The 19324-nt window shown below is 48.2% G+C and overlaps 1 protein-coding gene across 4 annotated transcripts in view; it reads right to left on the bottom strand.

Annotated features, from left to right (window-relative positions):
* Positions 1-14876, bottom strand: part of LOC116942803 (protocadherin Fat 1-like) — a 115246-nt gene extending 100370 nt beyond the window's left edge. For all 4 annotated transcript variants that reach the window (XR_012941834.1, XM_076067542.1, XM_076067543.1 and 1 more), the window contains exon 1: positions 14738-14876. The gene's annotated coding sequence lies outside the window, so the exon portion shown is untranslated. The remainder of the gene's footprint in view (positions 1-14737) is intronic.
* Positions 14877-19324: the final 4448 nt, after the last annotated feature.

The raw sequence follows: 19324 nt of genomic DNA, 5'->3' as shown, positions 1-19324 counted from the left end.
GAGAGACACGCAAACTCCAAATTCAGAGGCGAACCAACGACCTCCTGTATACCAGGCGAGATAGTTAACATTTTGCCACCGTGGTGCACGATGTGGGGGGGGGGGAAGAGGCGTTTCCTCCTAAGGTTTTATGTCCTTTTGGTTTAAAGGGCAATAAAGTTAATGTGTAATCTTTACCCGAAACATGGCCACCCTCTTTCACAGCTGTGGGTCTAAGTCCACCGTTGCGTGGAATGTGCACAGCGCCCACACACGGCCGCCTTCGCTGCCTCCACCGCCCCCTCCGCCACTCAAGGTCACCCCGATCAGGCCGGGCAGCGCGCCTTCGGCGACGTTCGCCGTTTCAAACTCCGCGCGGTGGAAACGCCGAGCCAACGTCGTCAACGCGGATCCCGCGGCAACTCGCGATCGCTTTGCCAGCCACAGGCGGCGAAGCGCCACACTGTTCCTTCAGCGTCCGCGCCTTGCCGAACACCCGAACCTCACGTCAGTAAATGACGCCAATTATAAACCGCCAATCTTCGCTTTGCAGCAACGCAGCCTCGGGAGCCGGGCTCTTCAAAAGGCCGTGGTCGGCGGCTTGTTGACCACCTGTCGGCTACCTTTATTGATTATAAAAAAAACCTGCGGATAACAAGGATGGCTCTGCTGCTCAGCGAGAACGCCGCGTGGCGGAGGGCGACTTCAAAGTCCGTGTGTGATCGAGTGCCGAGCGACCCGGCGAGGGGCCCTCGTCACCGAGCACCGATATTTTATCCGCGGTTATTTTCACGAGAACACCAAAAAAAAGAGAGCCCCTACCCCTGGGTGGTTTGTTGCCGCCTATAAATAGGCCCTGCCTGATTCATCACCGATTTCTTTTTTTGTCTCGCTCCTCTGCGACCGTGGTTAACAATTTATAGCGGCTCTGCTCGAAATCTGCAATCCGGCGTGCTCGCCGCTCACGCACGTAATACCGAACGCTAATTACGCCGGCATCATTGCGGCACACGAGATGAAACGCAAGCTATTCTCAGTGAGAGTAAGAGTGATAATTGGTATTTAATTATATCGTGGGAGCATATATCTAGAATGATGCTGTACTCACCTGACTCATTTTAAATTCACGTCTTAACGCAGCTTTGGATAAAGTATAGATTATGAACGTACCTTGGGATAAAGTATAGAATAATTCGTAATTTATTAAGCGGATAAATTGTAAAATATTAACGTAGCTTGGGATAAAGTATAGAATAATTTATAATTTGTGCGAGACCCATAGTCTGCAAGCAGAGCAGCCCTCCGATTAGCACGGTTGGCTACGTTCGCTGCGAAAGACGTTCAACACGCACACGTACATACAGCGAGGGGAAAAAAGTATTTGATCCCCTGCTGATTTTGTACGTTTGCCGACTGACTAAGAAATGATCAGTCTATAATTTTTAATGGTAGGTTTATTTGAACAGTGAGAGACAGAATAACAAAAAAATCCAGAAAAACGCATGTCAAAAATGTCATAAATTGATTTGCATTTTAATGAGGGAAAAAAGTATTTGACCCCCTCTCAATCAGAACGATTTCTGGCTCCCAGGTGTCTTTTATACAGGTAACGAGCTGAGATTAGGAGCACACTCTTAAAGGGAGTGCTCCTAATCTCAGCTTGTTACCTGAATAAAAGGCACCTGTCCACAGAAGCAATCAATCAGATTCCAAACTCTCCACCATGGCCAAGACCAAAGAGCTCTCCAAGGATGTCAGGGACAAGATTGTAGACCTATACAAGGCTGGAATGGGCTACAAGACCATTGCCAAGCAGCTTGGTGAGAAGGTGACAACAGTTGGTGCGATTATTCGCAAATGGAAGAAACACAAAAGAACTGTCAATCTCCCTCGGCCTGGGGCTCCATGCAAGATCTCACCTCGTGGAGTTGCAATGATCATGAGAATGGTGAGGAATCAGCCCATAACTACACGGGAGGATCTTGTCAATGATCTCAAGGCAACTGGGACCATAGTCACCAAGAAAACAATTGGTAACACACTACGCCGTGAAGGACTGAAATCCTGCAGCGCCCGCAAGGTCCCCCTGCTCAAGAAAGGGCATATACATGCCCGTCTGAAGTTTGCCAATGAACATCTGAATGATTCAGAGGACAACTGGGTGAAAGTGTTGTGGTCAGATGAGACCAAAATGGAGCTATTTGGCATCAACACAATTCGCCGTGTTTGGAGGAGGAGGAATGCTGCCTATGACCCCAAGAACACCATCCCCACCGTCAAACATGGAGGTGGAAACATTATGCTTTGGGGGTGTTAATCTGCTAAGGGGACAGGACAACTTCACCGCATCAAAGGGACGATGGACGGGGCCATGTACCGTCAAATCTTGGGTGAGAACCTCCTTCCCTCAGCCAGGGCATTGAAAATGGGTTGTGGATGGGTATTCCAGCATGACAATGACCCAAAACACACGGCCAAGGCAACAAAGGAGTGGCTCAAGAAGAAGCACATTAAGGTCCTGGAGTGGCCTAGCCAGTCTCCAGACCTTAATCCCATAGAAAATCTGTGGAGGGAGCTGAAGGTTCGAGTTGTCAAACGTCAGCCTCGAAACCTTAATGACTTGGAGAAGATCTGCAAAGAGGAGTGGGACAAAATCCCTCCTGAGATGTGTGCAAACCTGGTGGCCAACTACAAAAAACGTCTGACCTCTGTGATTGCCAACAAGGGTTTTGCCACCAAGTACTAAGTCATGTTTTGCAGAGGGGTCAAATACTTATTTCCCTCATTAAAATGCAAATCAATTTATAACATTTTTGACATGCGTTTTTCTGGATTTTTGTGTTGTCATTTGTCTCTCACTGTTAAAATAAACCTACCATTAAAATTATAGACTGATCATTTCTTTGTCAGTGGGCAAACGTACAAAATCAGCAGGGGATCAAATACTTTTTTCCCTGACTGTACGTTACAGAGCGCGAGGGTTAAAGAGCAGCGGTGAGCATCGCCAATCTGGCGTCACCCCCCGCTCACGTCCCCCCCCCCGCTCACGTCCCCCCCCCGCTCACGTCCCCCCCCCGCTCACGTCCCCCCCCCCCAACACCCACTGGTGCCCGAGTGGCCACGCGGCCCGGCAGCGGCTCTGTGATAAGCGGCGAGCGAGGTTCACGGAGGTTGGAGGCCAGCGGCCGCCCTGGGTTATTACCGCGGGTGGAAGAACCGTCGTAATAATATCGTGCGCCGTCCGCTGTCGGTGGCCGTTGAAGATCCGCTGGCCATTGTCACTCAAATCTTTATTTCACGTGGCCAATATCGCCTTCATTAGCGCAGGCATCTGCACAGATTACAGCAGAACGGGAACGGCACACTGTTGTGTGCCAGCGTCAGAGTCCAAATTTGATTTTACAAATAATTACTCAGAGAATAACTCGATTTGGAATTATAGGTGGCAATCATCGCTCCCTATTGACAGACTAATGCCCCAGGTCATCTGGTTAAACAAGATACGCTGAAAACTTGAAAGTGCAGCTCCTTTTATTATTCAATTGCCCCCGCGTACTCCCCGGGCACAGAAATGAGATGCGGGAGGGGTTAGCCCTGGCGCTGTCACCAGGTGCAGAGGCTCTGTCATTAATTGGATTCTAATATTCTAGTCTCAAACACACAACCACGCCGTTTCATTGCGGTTATAACCCATCGAGAAGATGCTTCCGCATTCAACATGAATAATGTGACTCACTCTACCTTTGTGGCGTTAACGCATCTCACGCTACGTAAGAGAACACAATTGCTGAACCGTCATGTGTGCAGAAGACACCCAAACACAAAACCACAGCTGCCTAACAAAAAAACCCCATATTGAGACAGACGGCACACACACACACCGTGTGCATTGTAACCTCAGCCAACGTTGCGGTCAATCATTTACACATAAACGGCTGCTGCAATCAAACTTAAACTCTGCATTCTCTTTTTTCTCTGGGGCAGAGACAAGCGCTCGTGGGCAGAGGCTGCTGCTGGCCCTGGGCAGGATGTGGTAAGCACAGGGAGCCAGGCGAGTCTCGCTCTTAAATCAAAGCCTCTGACGAAGATCATCACGATTACATTTCGATTTAAAGCTTTCGTGAATGCAGGGATTAATATTCTTGGTTCTTTCGGTAAAGTCACGTAGAAGGGAAATAATAAAAAATAAACATAATAAAATAAAATTCTCATGACGTTTCGGCCACAACGCAAGCAGCCATCCTCAGGTGACGAACAGAGCTGTCGGAAAGACAGCGTCCGCTTGCGTTGTGGCCTAAACGTCGTGAGAATTTTATTTTATTATTATTTTATTACTTCCATTCTACGTGACTTTACCGAAAGAACCAAGAATATCATCACGATTGATAATGTATTTATGCTTGTGTGCATGTTGAACGTCTTTCGCACCGGACGTAGACAACCGTGATAATCAGAGGTGCGGGGAGAAGTACAACAAACTAAACACCAAAAGCAGTTCTAAAGAAATTAGCTTTCAATCTCGATTATTTAAGCGCATGGCTCCAGCGGCTTCCGAATATCGGAAGGAAGAGCGTTCCAGACGGCCACAGAAGCGCAACCAAACGCGCGCGATGCGGTGACCGTCTTTGTTCGATGGCCAGCCAAAAAGTGAAATCTACTGCCACGTGGGCTTGGGAAGTGTAGCCAGACTCCACAGGAGTACTCGCTACCATCCTTCCACAGCACCTCCGATTAGCGCGCTTGGCTACGTACGGTGCAGAAGAAGTTCAACGCACTTACGTATGACCAGGCATCTCGTTGAAAAATTTACTCAATATCAAATGGAATGTTTCACGTGTCACCGCTCAGATCATCCTTAAAGATCTGAAGCTGATGCAGAGTCCTGGTTCCCTCTAGGATACCGAATGTTTACTTCTCATGGCTCATCTCCATCGCTGGTTCGAAGCCAGCGCATAATGAGTGCCACCAGCCTCCGTGGCCAACAGCCTAAACAATAATTATAATACGATCGCTCTCAATTAAGGCGACGATCATGACACGGTCTGTTTTGTTTAAAAATAAATTCACGAAGCGGAGGGGCGGTGGGGAATTCTATAACTCACGGGAAGGTCACGGAGGAGAAAGGTTGGCGGTGCCCCCACCTTACATTGATCCTTATGGCCGTACCCCGGGGTACCAAATAATACTAAATGGCCGAGGCAATTAAATATTTAATTTCTGGACACTATTTTTTCCAGGGGCGTACTTCACTCCGCGACTGTTGTACCAATCGATCCGAAATCAGTGCTACTCCGTGATGTCGCAACGCCAAACATTAGCATAAAAAAATCCGTTATCGAAAAATTAAATTTTGAATCGTGCGTCATGTACAGCTCGTCGAGATGAGTCGATTGCCGCATCGCCGACCATCAAGAGACTAAAAATGACTATCACGGACATTATGCGAGAGACGGGGTACTATTGATTTTTTTGTCAATAAAATCCGGACCCTTACTGAATTAAAATATTTTAGCTGCATATTGTATATTACAATTATGTGCATTTATTTGTTTAAGTTACCGTTGCAAATTTGGTGCGGAACACTTCATCTGCACGGGATGCATTGCGTTATCATTCCCAGCGCAATCCACTGTAAAAGCCTCCATGATTCGATGGCTGTTTCAATACAGTGATGGCCGTTTCTATACAGTGATGGCTATTTCTATACAGTGACACCTGTTTCTATACAGCGACGCCTGTTTCTATACAGCGACGCCTGTTTCTATACAGCGACGGCTGTTTCTATACAGTGATGGCTGTTTCTATACAGTGATGGCTGTTTCTATACAGTGACACCTGTTTCTATACAGCGATGGCTGTTTCTATACAGCGATGCCTGTTTCTATACAATGATGCCTGTTTCTATAGTGATGGCTGTTTCTATACAGCGACGCCTTTTTCTATATAGTGATGCCTGTTTCTATACAGTGACACCTGTTTCTATACAGTGATGGCTGTTTCTATACAGTGCCGCCTATTTCTATACAGTGATGCCTGTTTCTATACAGTGACGCCTGTTTCTATACAGTGATGCCTGTTTCTATACAGTGACGCCTGTTTCTATACAGTGACACCTGTTTCTATACAGTGATGCCTGTTTCTATACAGTGACGCCTGTTTCTATACAGCGATGGCTGTTTCTATACAGTGATGCCTGTTTCTATACAGTGACACCTGTTTCTATACAGTGATGGCTGTTTCCATACAGTGATGGCTGTTTCTATACAGTGACACCTGTTTCTATACAGCGATGGCTGTTTCTATACAGCGATAGCTGTTTCTATACAGTGATGCCTGTTTCTATACAGTGATGCCTGTTTCTATACAGTGATGCCTGTTTCTATACAGTGATGCCTGTTTATATACAGGGACGCCTGTTTCTATACAGTGACGCCTGTTTCTATACAGTGACACCTGTTTCTATACAGTGACGGCTGTTTCTATACAGTGACGCCTGTTTCTATACAGTGACATCTGTTTCTATACAGTGACGCCTGTTTCTATACAGTGACGCCTGTTTCTATACAGTGACGCCTGTTTCTATACAGTGACGCCTGTTTCTATACAGTGACGCCTGTTTCTATACAGTGACACCTGTTTCTATACAGTGACGCCTGTTTCTATACAGTGACGCCTGTTTCTATAGTGACGCCTGTTTCTATACAGTGACGCCTGTTTCTATACAGTGACGCCTGTTTATATACAGTGACGCCTGTTTATATACAGTGACGCCTGTTTCTATACAGTGACGCCTGTTTCTATACAGCGACGGCTGTTTCTATACAGTGACGCCTGTTTCTATACAGTGACGCCTGTTTCTATACAGTGACGCCTGTTTCTATACAGTGACGCCTGTTTCTATACAGTGACGCCTGTTTCTATACAGTGACGCCTGTTTCTATACAGTGATGCCTGTTTCTATACAGTGACGCCTGTTTCTATACAGTGATGCCTGTTTCTATACAGTGACGCCTGTTTCTATACAGTGACGCCTATTTCTATACAGTGACACCTGTTTCTATACAGTGACGCCTGTTTCTATACAGTGACGCCTGTTTCTATACAGTGACGGCTGTTTCTATACAGTGACGCCTGTTTCTATACAGTGACGCCTGTTTCTATACAGTGACGCCTGTTTCTATACAGTGACGCCTATTTCTATACAGTGACACCTGTTTCTATACAGTGACGCCTGTTTCTATACAGTGACGCCTGTTTCTATACAGTGATGGCTGTTTCTATACAGTGACGCCTGTTTCTATACAGTGATGGCTGTTTCTATACAGCGACGCCTGTTTCTATACAGTGATGGCTGTTTCTATACAGTGACACCTGTTTCTATACAGTGACGGCTGTTTCTATACAGCGATGCCTGTTTCTATACAGTGACGCCTGTTTCTATACAGTGACACCTGTTTCTATACAGTGACACCTGTTTCTATACAGTGACGCCTGTTTCTATACAGCGACGGCTGTATCTACGCCTGTATCTATGCAGGTGTCCCTCGGCCCCCCAATAGCATGAATTCGCAGTTACGCGATGCATCTTTTGGAGACACAATTCACACTTGCGCAACGCGTTTCACAGTTACGCACTCAAGAAAAAAACCTAAACAATTGTTAAATTTAATGTTTAAAAAATATATCTTCAATTATAAACATTAAAAGTAACAAAAAAGTGGAAAGGTTAACCAAATAGAATCTCAATCTGATGGCGTCAACGCATCATGGCAGCCCCCAGTGTCACGGGCTGGGCGTATCCATCTTGGATCTGCTGCCTTTGTTTGGATCACCTGCAAGCAGCCCACGGAAGCATTCAATAAGCCCTGAAGGTAATCTTTATTAAGTAGTCATTTTAAAAGTATTATTTACATTTGTTGTGATTAAACTCATTAAATATTTTTTTCCGTGCATAAAACTACTAAAACTATTACCTTCTTTGGTTCTTAATGTGTACTTTGTTAATCCTGGGCTAAACGAAGTAAATTAAATGATACTACATTTTTCTTCGGTAATGCACCTCCACCCCCCACCCCCCTTATGACATGTACAATGTCTATGGGAAAATAGGCTCCATGCAGCGCGATTCGACTTACGTGCTGCTTTTCAAGAACGCATGTCGCGCGTTATGCGAGGGACGCCTGTACTGTGCCGTATTTAAAACAAAAACATATTTTAGCTGAGAGATACAATCACCATTTCCACACCACATGATTAATAATCCCATTGCCAGTCTCAAGCATTTTCGAACAATTTGGGTATGATGGACAGGACAGTAGATTTGCGGCAAAAATTACACGCGTAGCGATCGTACGCCAATGCTACACTCAGCAGGACGCTGCCACACGCACATTGATCTGTGCAAGCACTTCATATCGTCGAGGAACAGCGCACACGCACAAACGTGAGGACGTATGCAACACCACAGTAACGCTTCCACGTGTGCGTATATACACTCAAGCCCGCCAAAACTCTGCCTAAAATGTGTTTTTACTTATTTATTTACACACCGGGGCGTGAAACATCTGCGGGAGTAGTAGCCTGCACTCAGCTGAACTCAAAGGACTGCGAAACATTTCGAATCGCATCTTAAGAAATAAAGAGAAAAAGATGGAACAAAAAGAGTTTTCTTCAGGCTTGCTTGCAAATGGCACGGCACCTTCAAATGTTTATACTGCACTCATGGCATTACCACCTCAATGTCGTTGGTTTTTCTTTTAAATGGGACTTGATCAAAAGAGTGAAATGTCAGCCACAGTGCCACGTGAAAGTGTCGAAAACACCCTCTGTGTGTGCATGCGACTATGGCTTCAGGTCGGAATGGTTGGGATTGTGATCTGGGATGTGGCCTAATGGACTCATTTCTCTGTTGTGGTCACTTTTTGGTATCGTTTGTGCCTTTTGTTTTTATGTCATTTCTTTATTTTTAAAAGTTGCTTGCTAGTAGGGTTTTTTATTGCCTGGAAGCAGCTGTATATAGATATTGGTCCTCATATATAATTAACGTACACAGCGTTATGGGATGCAATTGGCATGAATGACGCTATATAAAATGAAAGTATGATGATTATTATAAGTGTAATTTGTTCTGATGTGGGGCACTTTAACCCGAGACTTACAATGCACAAAATGACCGTTTAAAAATCTGCAATACTTCACACAGAACGAGCCACAATTTCCCTTAACCGCCTCGACATTTTAAAGCAACCCTTTGATCCTGTTCCATAAAGTACCCGAGCAACAACAAAGAGCCACTCTGCACATTAAATCAAATTAACATCGGTTAAACAATTACTCCAATTACATCGCTAAACAAGCAGGGTCCCCCCCTTTGTGTTGAGAAACGAACTTTGTAGTAGCCCAGTAGAGACACAAGCCCATATTTATGACAATGAAGAATGCAACTCGGTTACTGTATAAAGAGCTTAAACACAGGTAGAGTGGATGTGTAAGTATTTTGCCACGACAGCACCTTTGGAGACATTTCAGTTTTCACGACCCACGGCATAAACGAAGCGCAGGTGAAACGTGACAAAGTTTCCAACTGGGAAAACCGCGTAAGGACGTTTTATTTGGATTAAAAATACCCGATTTATTTTTTTTGGTCAAAGTTCAGTTTATTTTATTTTTTGACCAAAACGTGATTTGAAGAAGGCACTCTCCCGCACGGCCGCCTCTACTCCTCGACAGCGGGAGGCACCGCGTGGGGCTGGCACAGGGAGTCACTTCCACACCGAGACGCGCCCGAGCGGGGCACGCAATGCCCGGTGGCGTCTACAAACACACAGAGGCTTCCACAACGATGAGAACGGTGCCTTCACATGCGTTGTATTTTCAAGCAGTTTGTGTGAATTTCTTAGGGCACCGATTAACTGAAAGATGCAGTTTCAATGGACATATGACCACTAAACCAACCGGGGATATTTTCCCTTTCCTGCAAGCATCTTTGTCAGTCTCGGAGATGGGGCACGAGAAGATCACAGTCCTTGATTGCTCTCTTTAACCCATTTATTGCTTTTGTTCCTCGCTCGCTAACATACGGCAACTTCAAACACAGGCAGCTGCTGTCCCTTTCCGTGGCAGGCTACCACGCAACGGAACCAAGTTCTATCTTTCCAGAAGCAGTGTGTGCAAAATCCTTCAGGCAATCTCTGCGTGTACAACGTATCTTCTAGGGCGACAGCAGCAGCGACGTACAAGCCCCGAGTGTGACCGCAGTGGTCGCTGCCATGTAGGGAGTGGGCACAGTTCACTGCCGTGGGAATCGTTCTCTCACACTCGCGCATACCAATCCAGCCAACACTGCGCCACACACGCGTACAGAACTAAAGCGGCATGCATACTGCAGCGTGAAGACCGCTCAGCACCATTGCCACGTTCATATGCAGCTCACCATAAACTCCCTCAATGACTTGAGGGATTATAATCTAAGACCGGTGGATTATACGCAAAGACGAGTGGATTATAATCAAAAACAGATGAGGGACATTCTGGCCACCAGCTGGATTCTCTGCCAGTCTGTGCGCAAGGAGGTTACGATGCCAGGCAAAGTGATCATCTGCTGTAATCTTCAGATTAGCACAAACCTATCAACAGTCATAATGAATTAAAACCCAAAGACCATTCTGAGATTCGTGCATTCAAACGCTCAATGCATTTTAGGTTAGTGCCAAGTGTTGGCATGGCACAAGAGAGCTTTAACTCTTGACAAAAACAAAGTCAAGAGATATTTGAGGTCTGCAAGGAAACCACGATGACATGAGGGCTTAATGCATCATACAAACACATAAATTATGAACTTTCAGCACATTATCATTAACCTCACGTATGTTTTAACCGGGAGGAATGTGCAGTGGAAACAGCGCGGTACAATGTGGACAGATATCGAACGTCGTCAAGCCTGGAGATATTCGGCGGGCAGATCTATCTTACAGAAAGAGAGGGAGTCGTTGATGAGCGGAGAGCTCTCGACACAAAAACCAGGCGCATTGCAAGCAAGCAGACCACCCAGGTGGCTCAGGTAGCAACAAAAAAACAGACGCATGCCACTATGTGTTATGCACGGCACACGGGAAGGACGGGGCCTGCAAACAGACTTAAAGTGGGGTTTCTATAAAGAAAATAACTCCACAGCCGCTTACTCTGAAGACAGCAAGTGTGCCTATGCAAGCAAGTCTCCATGGCACGGAGAGCAGCTCGGACTGGCAGAGCCACGGAAAGGCCCACTGAGCTGTATAGGTCTTTTTCAGAAGTGACCTGGCCACAAATGATAGATCAACGAAGTGGCTTGTCATATGAAAATTTATAGCAGCCAAATACTCTAAACGCACATAGATTCTAAATGTGGAGGGAAAAACTGGAGGACCTGGAGAAAAATCCACGTAACCACGAGGAACGCACTGAAACGCCAAATATACAGGCGTCAGGGGTCAGGATCCAACCCACGACCTCCTCCATAGCAGGCGCGGTAGTTAAAATCTCGCCACCGTGGACCTTGTCAAAAGAGTCCTGCTCAGCACAGTATGTGGCCACTACAACATTAGTCCATGGGCCAGAGTTGAAATTGGTACCACTCAAGGTAGCGAAATGCTAGTCCCATCGATATATTTACATGGTTAATGAGTGGATTAATTGATAACCCCACATTAAGAAATTGTAGCCGCTAAGGTGGTTCTAACAAATAAATTAGCTGGTCTCATGGTCCATATCGAGTACTATCCGAGATCCTGCATAGACACTCGCACAATTGTGTGCATAGTGCAGAGGTTAAGGAGCACATCTGAGACCGACACAATGCCACGTCTCGCACTGCGCTGTCATCAAAACAGAGAGCTTGAACATGATCAAGTCCCCTGTAACCGAATGACCTAGCCACGCATGAAAATACAGTATGTGTGTGTTTTAAGACATCAAGTAATTTGGCAGGGAAAGGACGGCTAGTGAACGAGCTTACTCGCTCGATGCGTGCACACGCCAGGCTCTGCGCTAGCTTCTCACGACTATACCGTCTCACGCTATGCCCTGTGGCAGTGTGCAGAAGTAAACTCGTGCTGCATATAAATAGAAGTTGTCTATATTAACGCCCGGTCATATCTGTCCACATTTTACTTGAGCTGCGCCGCGTGAAATCTGCGGGTGCCCTTTCTCTCAAGCCTGTGCTCAAGAGCACCTGAGCCAACAGCTGATGGATTATTCCCTCTTCTCCCACGCACAACGGACGCGATGGCATGACACACATCACCCCGATGCACACAGCCACACATCACCACGACGCACAACACACACAAAAACATCACCACGACGCACACAGCCACACATCACCACGACGCACAACACACACAAAAACATCACCACGACGCACACAGCCACAAACTACACGATGCACACAGGCACACAATATCACGACGCACACAGCCACACAATATCACGACGCACACAACACACACACGGACACACGAGTATGCAGTGTGACAAGCGCCCGAATACGCGCGCTACATTGCGACCACCAATACCAGAAACGATCGTCCGAACCGGTCCTGGGCCTCCCCTAGGTCGACTCGGCGTCAAAACAAAAGCACCCTGGTCCGGTGCGTAAACATCGCCACTGGGGGAGACAAAGGCGGCCGGGCGTGGTGCTGGCCACCCACCCCCTCGCGTGCCGTGCCGGCCTTTCATAGGTGCTGCTCGCTAATAGCACTTGCCCCTACAGTCTGTTACAGGCGATACGGGGACCCCCACAGAGCGACTCGCAGCCCAAGGTGTAGTCCACAGAGACACGGAGACACCGGGACAGAGACACTGGGGCACAGAGACACTGGGGCACAGAGACACGGAGACACAGAGACACTGGGGCACAGAGACACGGAGACACAGAGACACTGGGGCACAGAGACACGGAGACACAGAGACACTGGGGCACAGAGACACGGAGACACCGGGACAGAGACACGGAGACACCGGGACAGAGACACGGAGACACTGGGACAGACAGACACAGAGACACCGGCGAGGGGCAGCGACCCACACAGCTCCCCTATCTCTCCTGAAACTCTCTCCCCCCTCCCCCTTCTTCATCAAATCTCTTCCCACTCTTCATCCGACTCCGCCTCGCTCTCCTCCTTCACTTTCGTTCCTCTTTTCAGAGATTTTAAATTTATTTCGCTCGCTCCCCTCAAAATTCATACCCAGCTCCCATAGCCCCCTTCTCCCTCCCTGCCTCGCTCCCTCACCATGCCCCTCGCTCCCTCACCATGCCCCTCGCTCCCTCACCATACCCCTCGCTCCCTCACCATGCCCCTCTCTCACCATGCCCCTCTCTCACCATGCCCCTCTCTCACCATGCCCCTCTCTCACCATGCCCCTCTCTCACCATGCCCCTCTCTCACCATGCCCCTCTCTCACCATGCCCCTCTCTCACCATGCCCCTCTCTCACCATGCCCCTCGCTCCCTCACCATGCCCTCTCTCACCATGCTCTCCCTCACCATGCCCCTCGCTCTCTCACCATGCCCCTCGCTCCCTCCCTGTCTCGCTCCCTCACCATGCCCCTCGCTCCCTCACCATGCCCTTTCTCACCATGCCCCTCGCTCGCTCACCATGCCCTCCCTCACCATGCCCCTCGCTCCCTCCCTGTCTCGCTCCCTTACCATGCCCCTCGCTCCCTCACCATGCCCTCTCTCACCATGCCCCTCGCTCCCTCACCATGCCCTCTCTCACCATGCTCTCCCTCACCATGCCCCTCGCTCCCTCACCATGCCCCTCGCTCCCTCACCATGCCCCTCTCTCACCATGCCCCTCTCTCACCATGCCCCTCTCTCACCATGCCCCTCTCTCACCATGCCCCTCTCTCACCATGCCCCTCTCTCACCATGCCCCTCTCTCACCATGCCCCTCGCTCCCTCACCATGCCCTCTCTCACCATGCTCTCCCTCACCATGCCCCTCGCTCTCTCACCATGCCCCTCGCTCCCTCCCTGTCTCGCTCCCTCACCATGCCCCTCGCTCCCTCACCATGCCCTTTCTCACCATGCCCCTCGCTCGCTCACCATGCCCTCCCTCACCATGCCCCTCGCTCCCTCCCTGTCTCGCTCCCTTACCATGCCCCTCGCTCCCTCACCATGCCCTCTCTCACCATGCCCCTCGCTCTCTCTCTCACCATGCCCCTCGCCCTCCCTCACCATGCCCCTCGCTCTCTCACCATGCCCCTCGCTCTCTCACCATGCCCCTCTCTCCCTCACCATGCCCTCTCTCACCATGCCCCTCGCTCGCTCCCTCACCATGCCCCTCGCTCCACCACCCCCCCGTGTCCCACTCAAAACACTCCACCGCCTCCTTCACTGTTCACTCGCTTCATTCCAACCTTCGTCCTGCCTCCTTCCCCCTGTAAACCCACCTCTCGTTCGCTCTCCCATTCCATCACTCCGTCTTACCATTTCCCCCTCTTTAATCCCTCACCGCACCATTTATAAACATTCCACTTCGTCTTTACGTCTCAAAGTCTCTTCCCCTCAGCTCCTCTGCTTCGTCACTCTCCCCGCGGCTCTCCGCCCGGAGTCTCTCCGCCCGGAGTCTCTTCTCGTCCCTCGCTAACCCCGAACCTTCACCATCAACTTCGCCGCTCCACCCGTCCATGCCAATTCCTCCCTCGCGGTCTCTCACCCCTCTCCCCAATCTCTCCTTCTCGTTCCCCGCGGCACTCGCGGGGACTCCACTCGTACTCACATGTTGTGGTGAGTAGAGCTGGGTGAGGAGCGGGCTGGGTAGCGAGGTGAGGTGAGGAGCGAGGTGAGGTGAGACGCGAGGTGAGTCGCTCCGCGCCGCGAGTCGCACCGCACAAAGACTTCACGAAACTTTCCCAGCGAGATCCCTGCGCGCGAAGCTCGCGCGGCGCAGCACCGCCCGTGCCGTGTCCCTCCGCCAGCGAGACCCTTCACACCCCCACCCACGCGTGCTCCCCCACCCTACACACACACACTACTACACACACACACTACTACACACACACACTACTACACACACACACTACTACACACACACTACTACACACACACTACTACACACACACCCTACTACACACACACACACTACTACACACACACACTACTACACACACACACTACTACACACACACACTACTACACACACACTACTACACACACACACTACTACACACACACTACTACACGCACACACTACTACACGCACACACTACTACACGCACACACTACTACACGCACACACTACTACACGCACACACTACTACACGCACACACTACTACACGCACACACTACTACACGCACACACTACTACACACACACACTACTACACACACTGCACACACACTCTACTACACACACACTACTACACACACACACACTACTACACACACACACTACTACACACACACACTACTACACACACACACTACTACACACACTACTACACACACACACTACTACACACACACTACTACACACACACACTACTACACACACTACTACACACACACACTACTACACACACACACTACTACACACACACACTACTACACACACACTACTACACACACACTACTACACACACACACACTACTACACACACACACTACTACACACACACACACTACTACACACACTACCACACACTACCACACACTACCACACACTACCACACACTACCACACACTACCACACACTAACACACACTACTACACACACACACACTCCTACACACACACACTACTACACACACACTCCTACACACACACCCTACTACACACTACTACTACTACACACTACTACTAACACTACTACTACTACACACTACTACTACTACACACTACTACTACTACACACTACTACTACTACACACTACTACTACTACACACTACTACTACTACACACTACTACTACTACACACTACTACTACTACACACTACTACTACTACACACTACTACTACACACTACTACTACTACACACTACTACTACTACTACACACTACTACTACTACACACTACTACTACTACTACACACTACTACTACTACACACTACTACTACTACACACTACTACTACTACACACTACTACTACTACACACTACTACTACTACACACTACTACTAACACTACTACTACTACACACTACTACTACTACACACTACTACTACTACACACTACTACTACTACACACTACTACTACTACACACTACTACTACTACACACTACTACTACTACACACTACTACTACTACTACACACTACTACTACTACTACACACTACTACTACTACACACACTACTACTACTACTACTCACAAAAAAGATCCCCCATATAGCCTTAACAGACTGTAGGGGTAAGTGCTGTTAGCGAGCATCTATGAAGGCCGGAATAGTACACGAGGGGGTGGGTGGCCAGCACCACGCCCGACCGCCTTTGTCTCCCTAGTGGCAATGTTTACACACCGCACCAGGTACTCATTTGAGGCTGAGTCAACCTAGGGGAGGCCCGGGACCGGTTCAGATAATCGTCACTGGTGTTGGCCGTGAGCGGGAATCGAACCCGGGTCGCCAGGTTCATAGCGCAGCGCGCTAACCGCTACACTATCGCTCCCCACACCCTACTACACACACACCCTACTACACACACACACTACTACACACACCCTACTACACACACACACACTACTACACACACCCTACCACACACACTACTACACACACTACTACACACACACACTACTACACACACACACACTACTACACACACACACTCTACTACACACACATACTACACACATACACTCACAGGATCTACACACCACTCACAGGATCTACATACCACTCACAGGATCTACACACCACTCACAGGATCTACACACCACTCACAGGATCTACATTCCACTCACAGGATCTACATACCACTCACATGATCTACACACCACTCACCGCATCTACACACCACTCACAGGATCTACATACCACTCACAGGATCTACATACCACTCACAGGATCTACATACCACTCACAGGATCTACATACCACTCACAGGATCTACATACCACTCACAGGATCTACATACAAATCACTGGATCTACATACCACTCACAGGATCTACACACCACTCACTGGATCTACATACCACTCACAGGATCTACACACCACTCACCGCATCTACATACCACTCACAGGATCTACATACCACTCACAGGATCTACACAAAACTCACAGGATCTACATACCACTCACAGGATCTACATACCACTCACAGGATCTACACACCACTCACTGGATCTACATACCACTCACAGGATCTACATACCACTCACATGATCTACATACCGCTCACAGGATCTATACACCACTCACAGGATCTACATACCACTCACTGGATCTACATACCACTCACAGGATCTACACGCCACTCATAGTATCTACATACCACTCAGGATCTACACACCACTCACAAGATCTACATACCACTCACAGGATCTACACACCACTCACAGGATCTACACACCACTCACAGGATCTACACACCACTCACAGGATCTACACACCACTCACTGGATCTACATACCACTCGCAGGATCTACACACCACTCACTGGATCTGCACACCACTCACTGGATCTACATACCACTCACAGGATCTACATACCACTCACAGGATCTACACACCACTCACCGCATCTACACACCACTCACAGGATCTACATACCACTCACAGGATCTACACACCACTCACAGGATCTACATTCCACTAACAGGATCTACATACCACTCACAGGATCTACATACCACTCACAGGATCTACACACCACTCACAGGATCTACACACCACTCACAGGATCTACACACCACTCACAGGATCTACATACCATTTTGTACGTTTGCCCACTGACAAATAAATGATCAGTCTATAATTTTAATGGTAGATTTATTTGAACAGTGAGAGAGAATAACAACAACAAAATCCAGAAAAACGCTTGTCAAAAATGTTTGCATTTTAATGAGGGAAATAAGTATTTGACCCCCTCTCAATCAGAAAGATTTCTGGCTCCCAGGTGTCTTGTATACAGGTAACGAGCTGAGATTAGGAGCACACTCTTAAAGGGAGTGCTCCTAATCTCAGCTTGTTACCTATATAAAAGACACCTGTCCACAGAAGCAATCAATCTGATTCCAAACTCTCCACCATGGCCAAGACCAAAGAGCTCTCCAAGGATGTCAGGGACAAGATTGTAGACCTACACAAGGCTGGAATGGGCTACAAGACCATTGCCAAGCAGCTTGGTGCGAAGGTGACAACAGTTGGTGCGATTATTCGCAAATGGAAGAAACACAAAAGAACTGTCAATCTCCCTCGGCCTGGGGCTCCATGCAAGATCTCACCTCGTGGAGTTGAAAAGGTGAGGAATCAGCCCAGAACTACACGGGAGGATCTTGTCAATGATCTCAAGGCAGCTGGGACCATAGTCACCAAGAAAACAATTGGTAACACACTACGCCGTTAATGACTGAAATCCTGCAGCGCCCGCAAGGTCCCCCTGCTCAAGAAAGCACATATACATGCCCGTCTGAAGTTTGCCAATGAACATCTGAATGATTCAGAGGGCAACTGGGTGAAAGTGTTGTGGTCAGATGAGACCAAAATGGAGCTCTTTGGCATCAACTCAACTCGCCGTGTTTGGAGGAGGAGGAGGAATGCTGCCTATGACCCCAAGAACACCATCCCCACCGTCAAACATGGAGGTGGAAACATTATTATGCTTTGGGGGTGTTTTTCTGCTAAGGGGACAGGACAACTTCACCGCATCAAAGGGACGATGGATGGGGCCATGTACCGTCAAATCTTGGGTGAGAACCTCCTTCCCTCAGCCAGGGAATTGAAAATGGGTCGTGGATGGGTATTCCAGCATGGCAATGACCCAAAACACACGGCCAAGGCAACAAAAGAGTGGCTCAAGAAGAAGCACATTAAGGTCCTGGAGTGGCCTAGCCAGTCTCCAGACCTTAATCCCATAGAAAACCTGTGGAGGGAGCTGAAGGTTCGAGTTGCCAAACGTCAGCCTCGAAACCTTAATGACTTGGAGAAGATCTGCAAAGAGGAGTTGGACAAATTCCGTCCTGAGATGTGTGCAAACCTGGTGGCCAACTACAAGAAACGTCTGACCTCTGTGATTGCCAACAAGGGTTTTGCCACCAAGTACTAAGTCATGTTTTGCAGAGGGGTCAAATATTTATTTCCCTCATTAATATGCAAATCAATTTATAACATTTCTGACATGCGTTTTTCTGGATTTTTTTGTTGT

The sequence above is a fragment of the Petromyzon marinus genome, chromosome 16, assembly GCF_048934315.1.
Source record: "Petromyzon marinus isolate PM22_M1 ecotype Great Lakes invasive population chromosome 16, UKy_Petmar_22M1.pri1.0, whole genome shotgun sequence".
Taxonomy (NCBI): Eukaryota; Metazoa; Chordata; class Hyperoartia; order Petromyzontiformes; family Petromyzontidae; genus Petromyzon; species Petromyzon marinus.
Note: the sequence above shows the minus strand (reverse complement) of the source record. Positions and strands in the feature narration are given on the sequence as shown.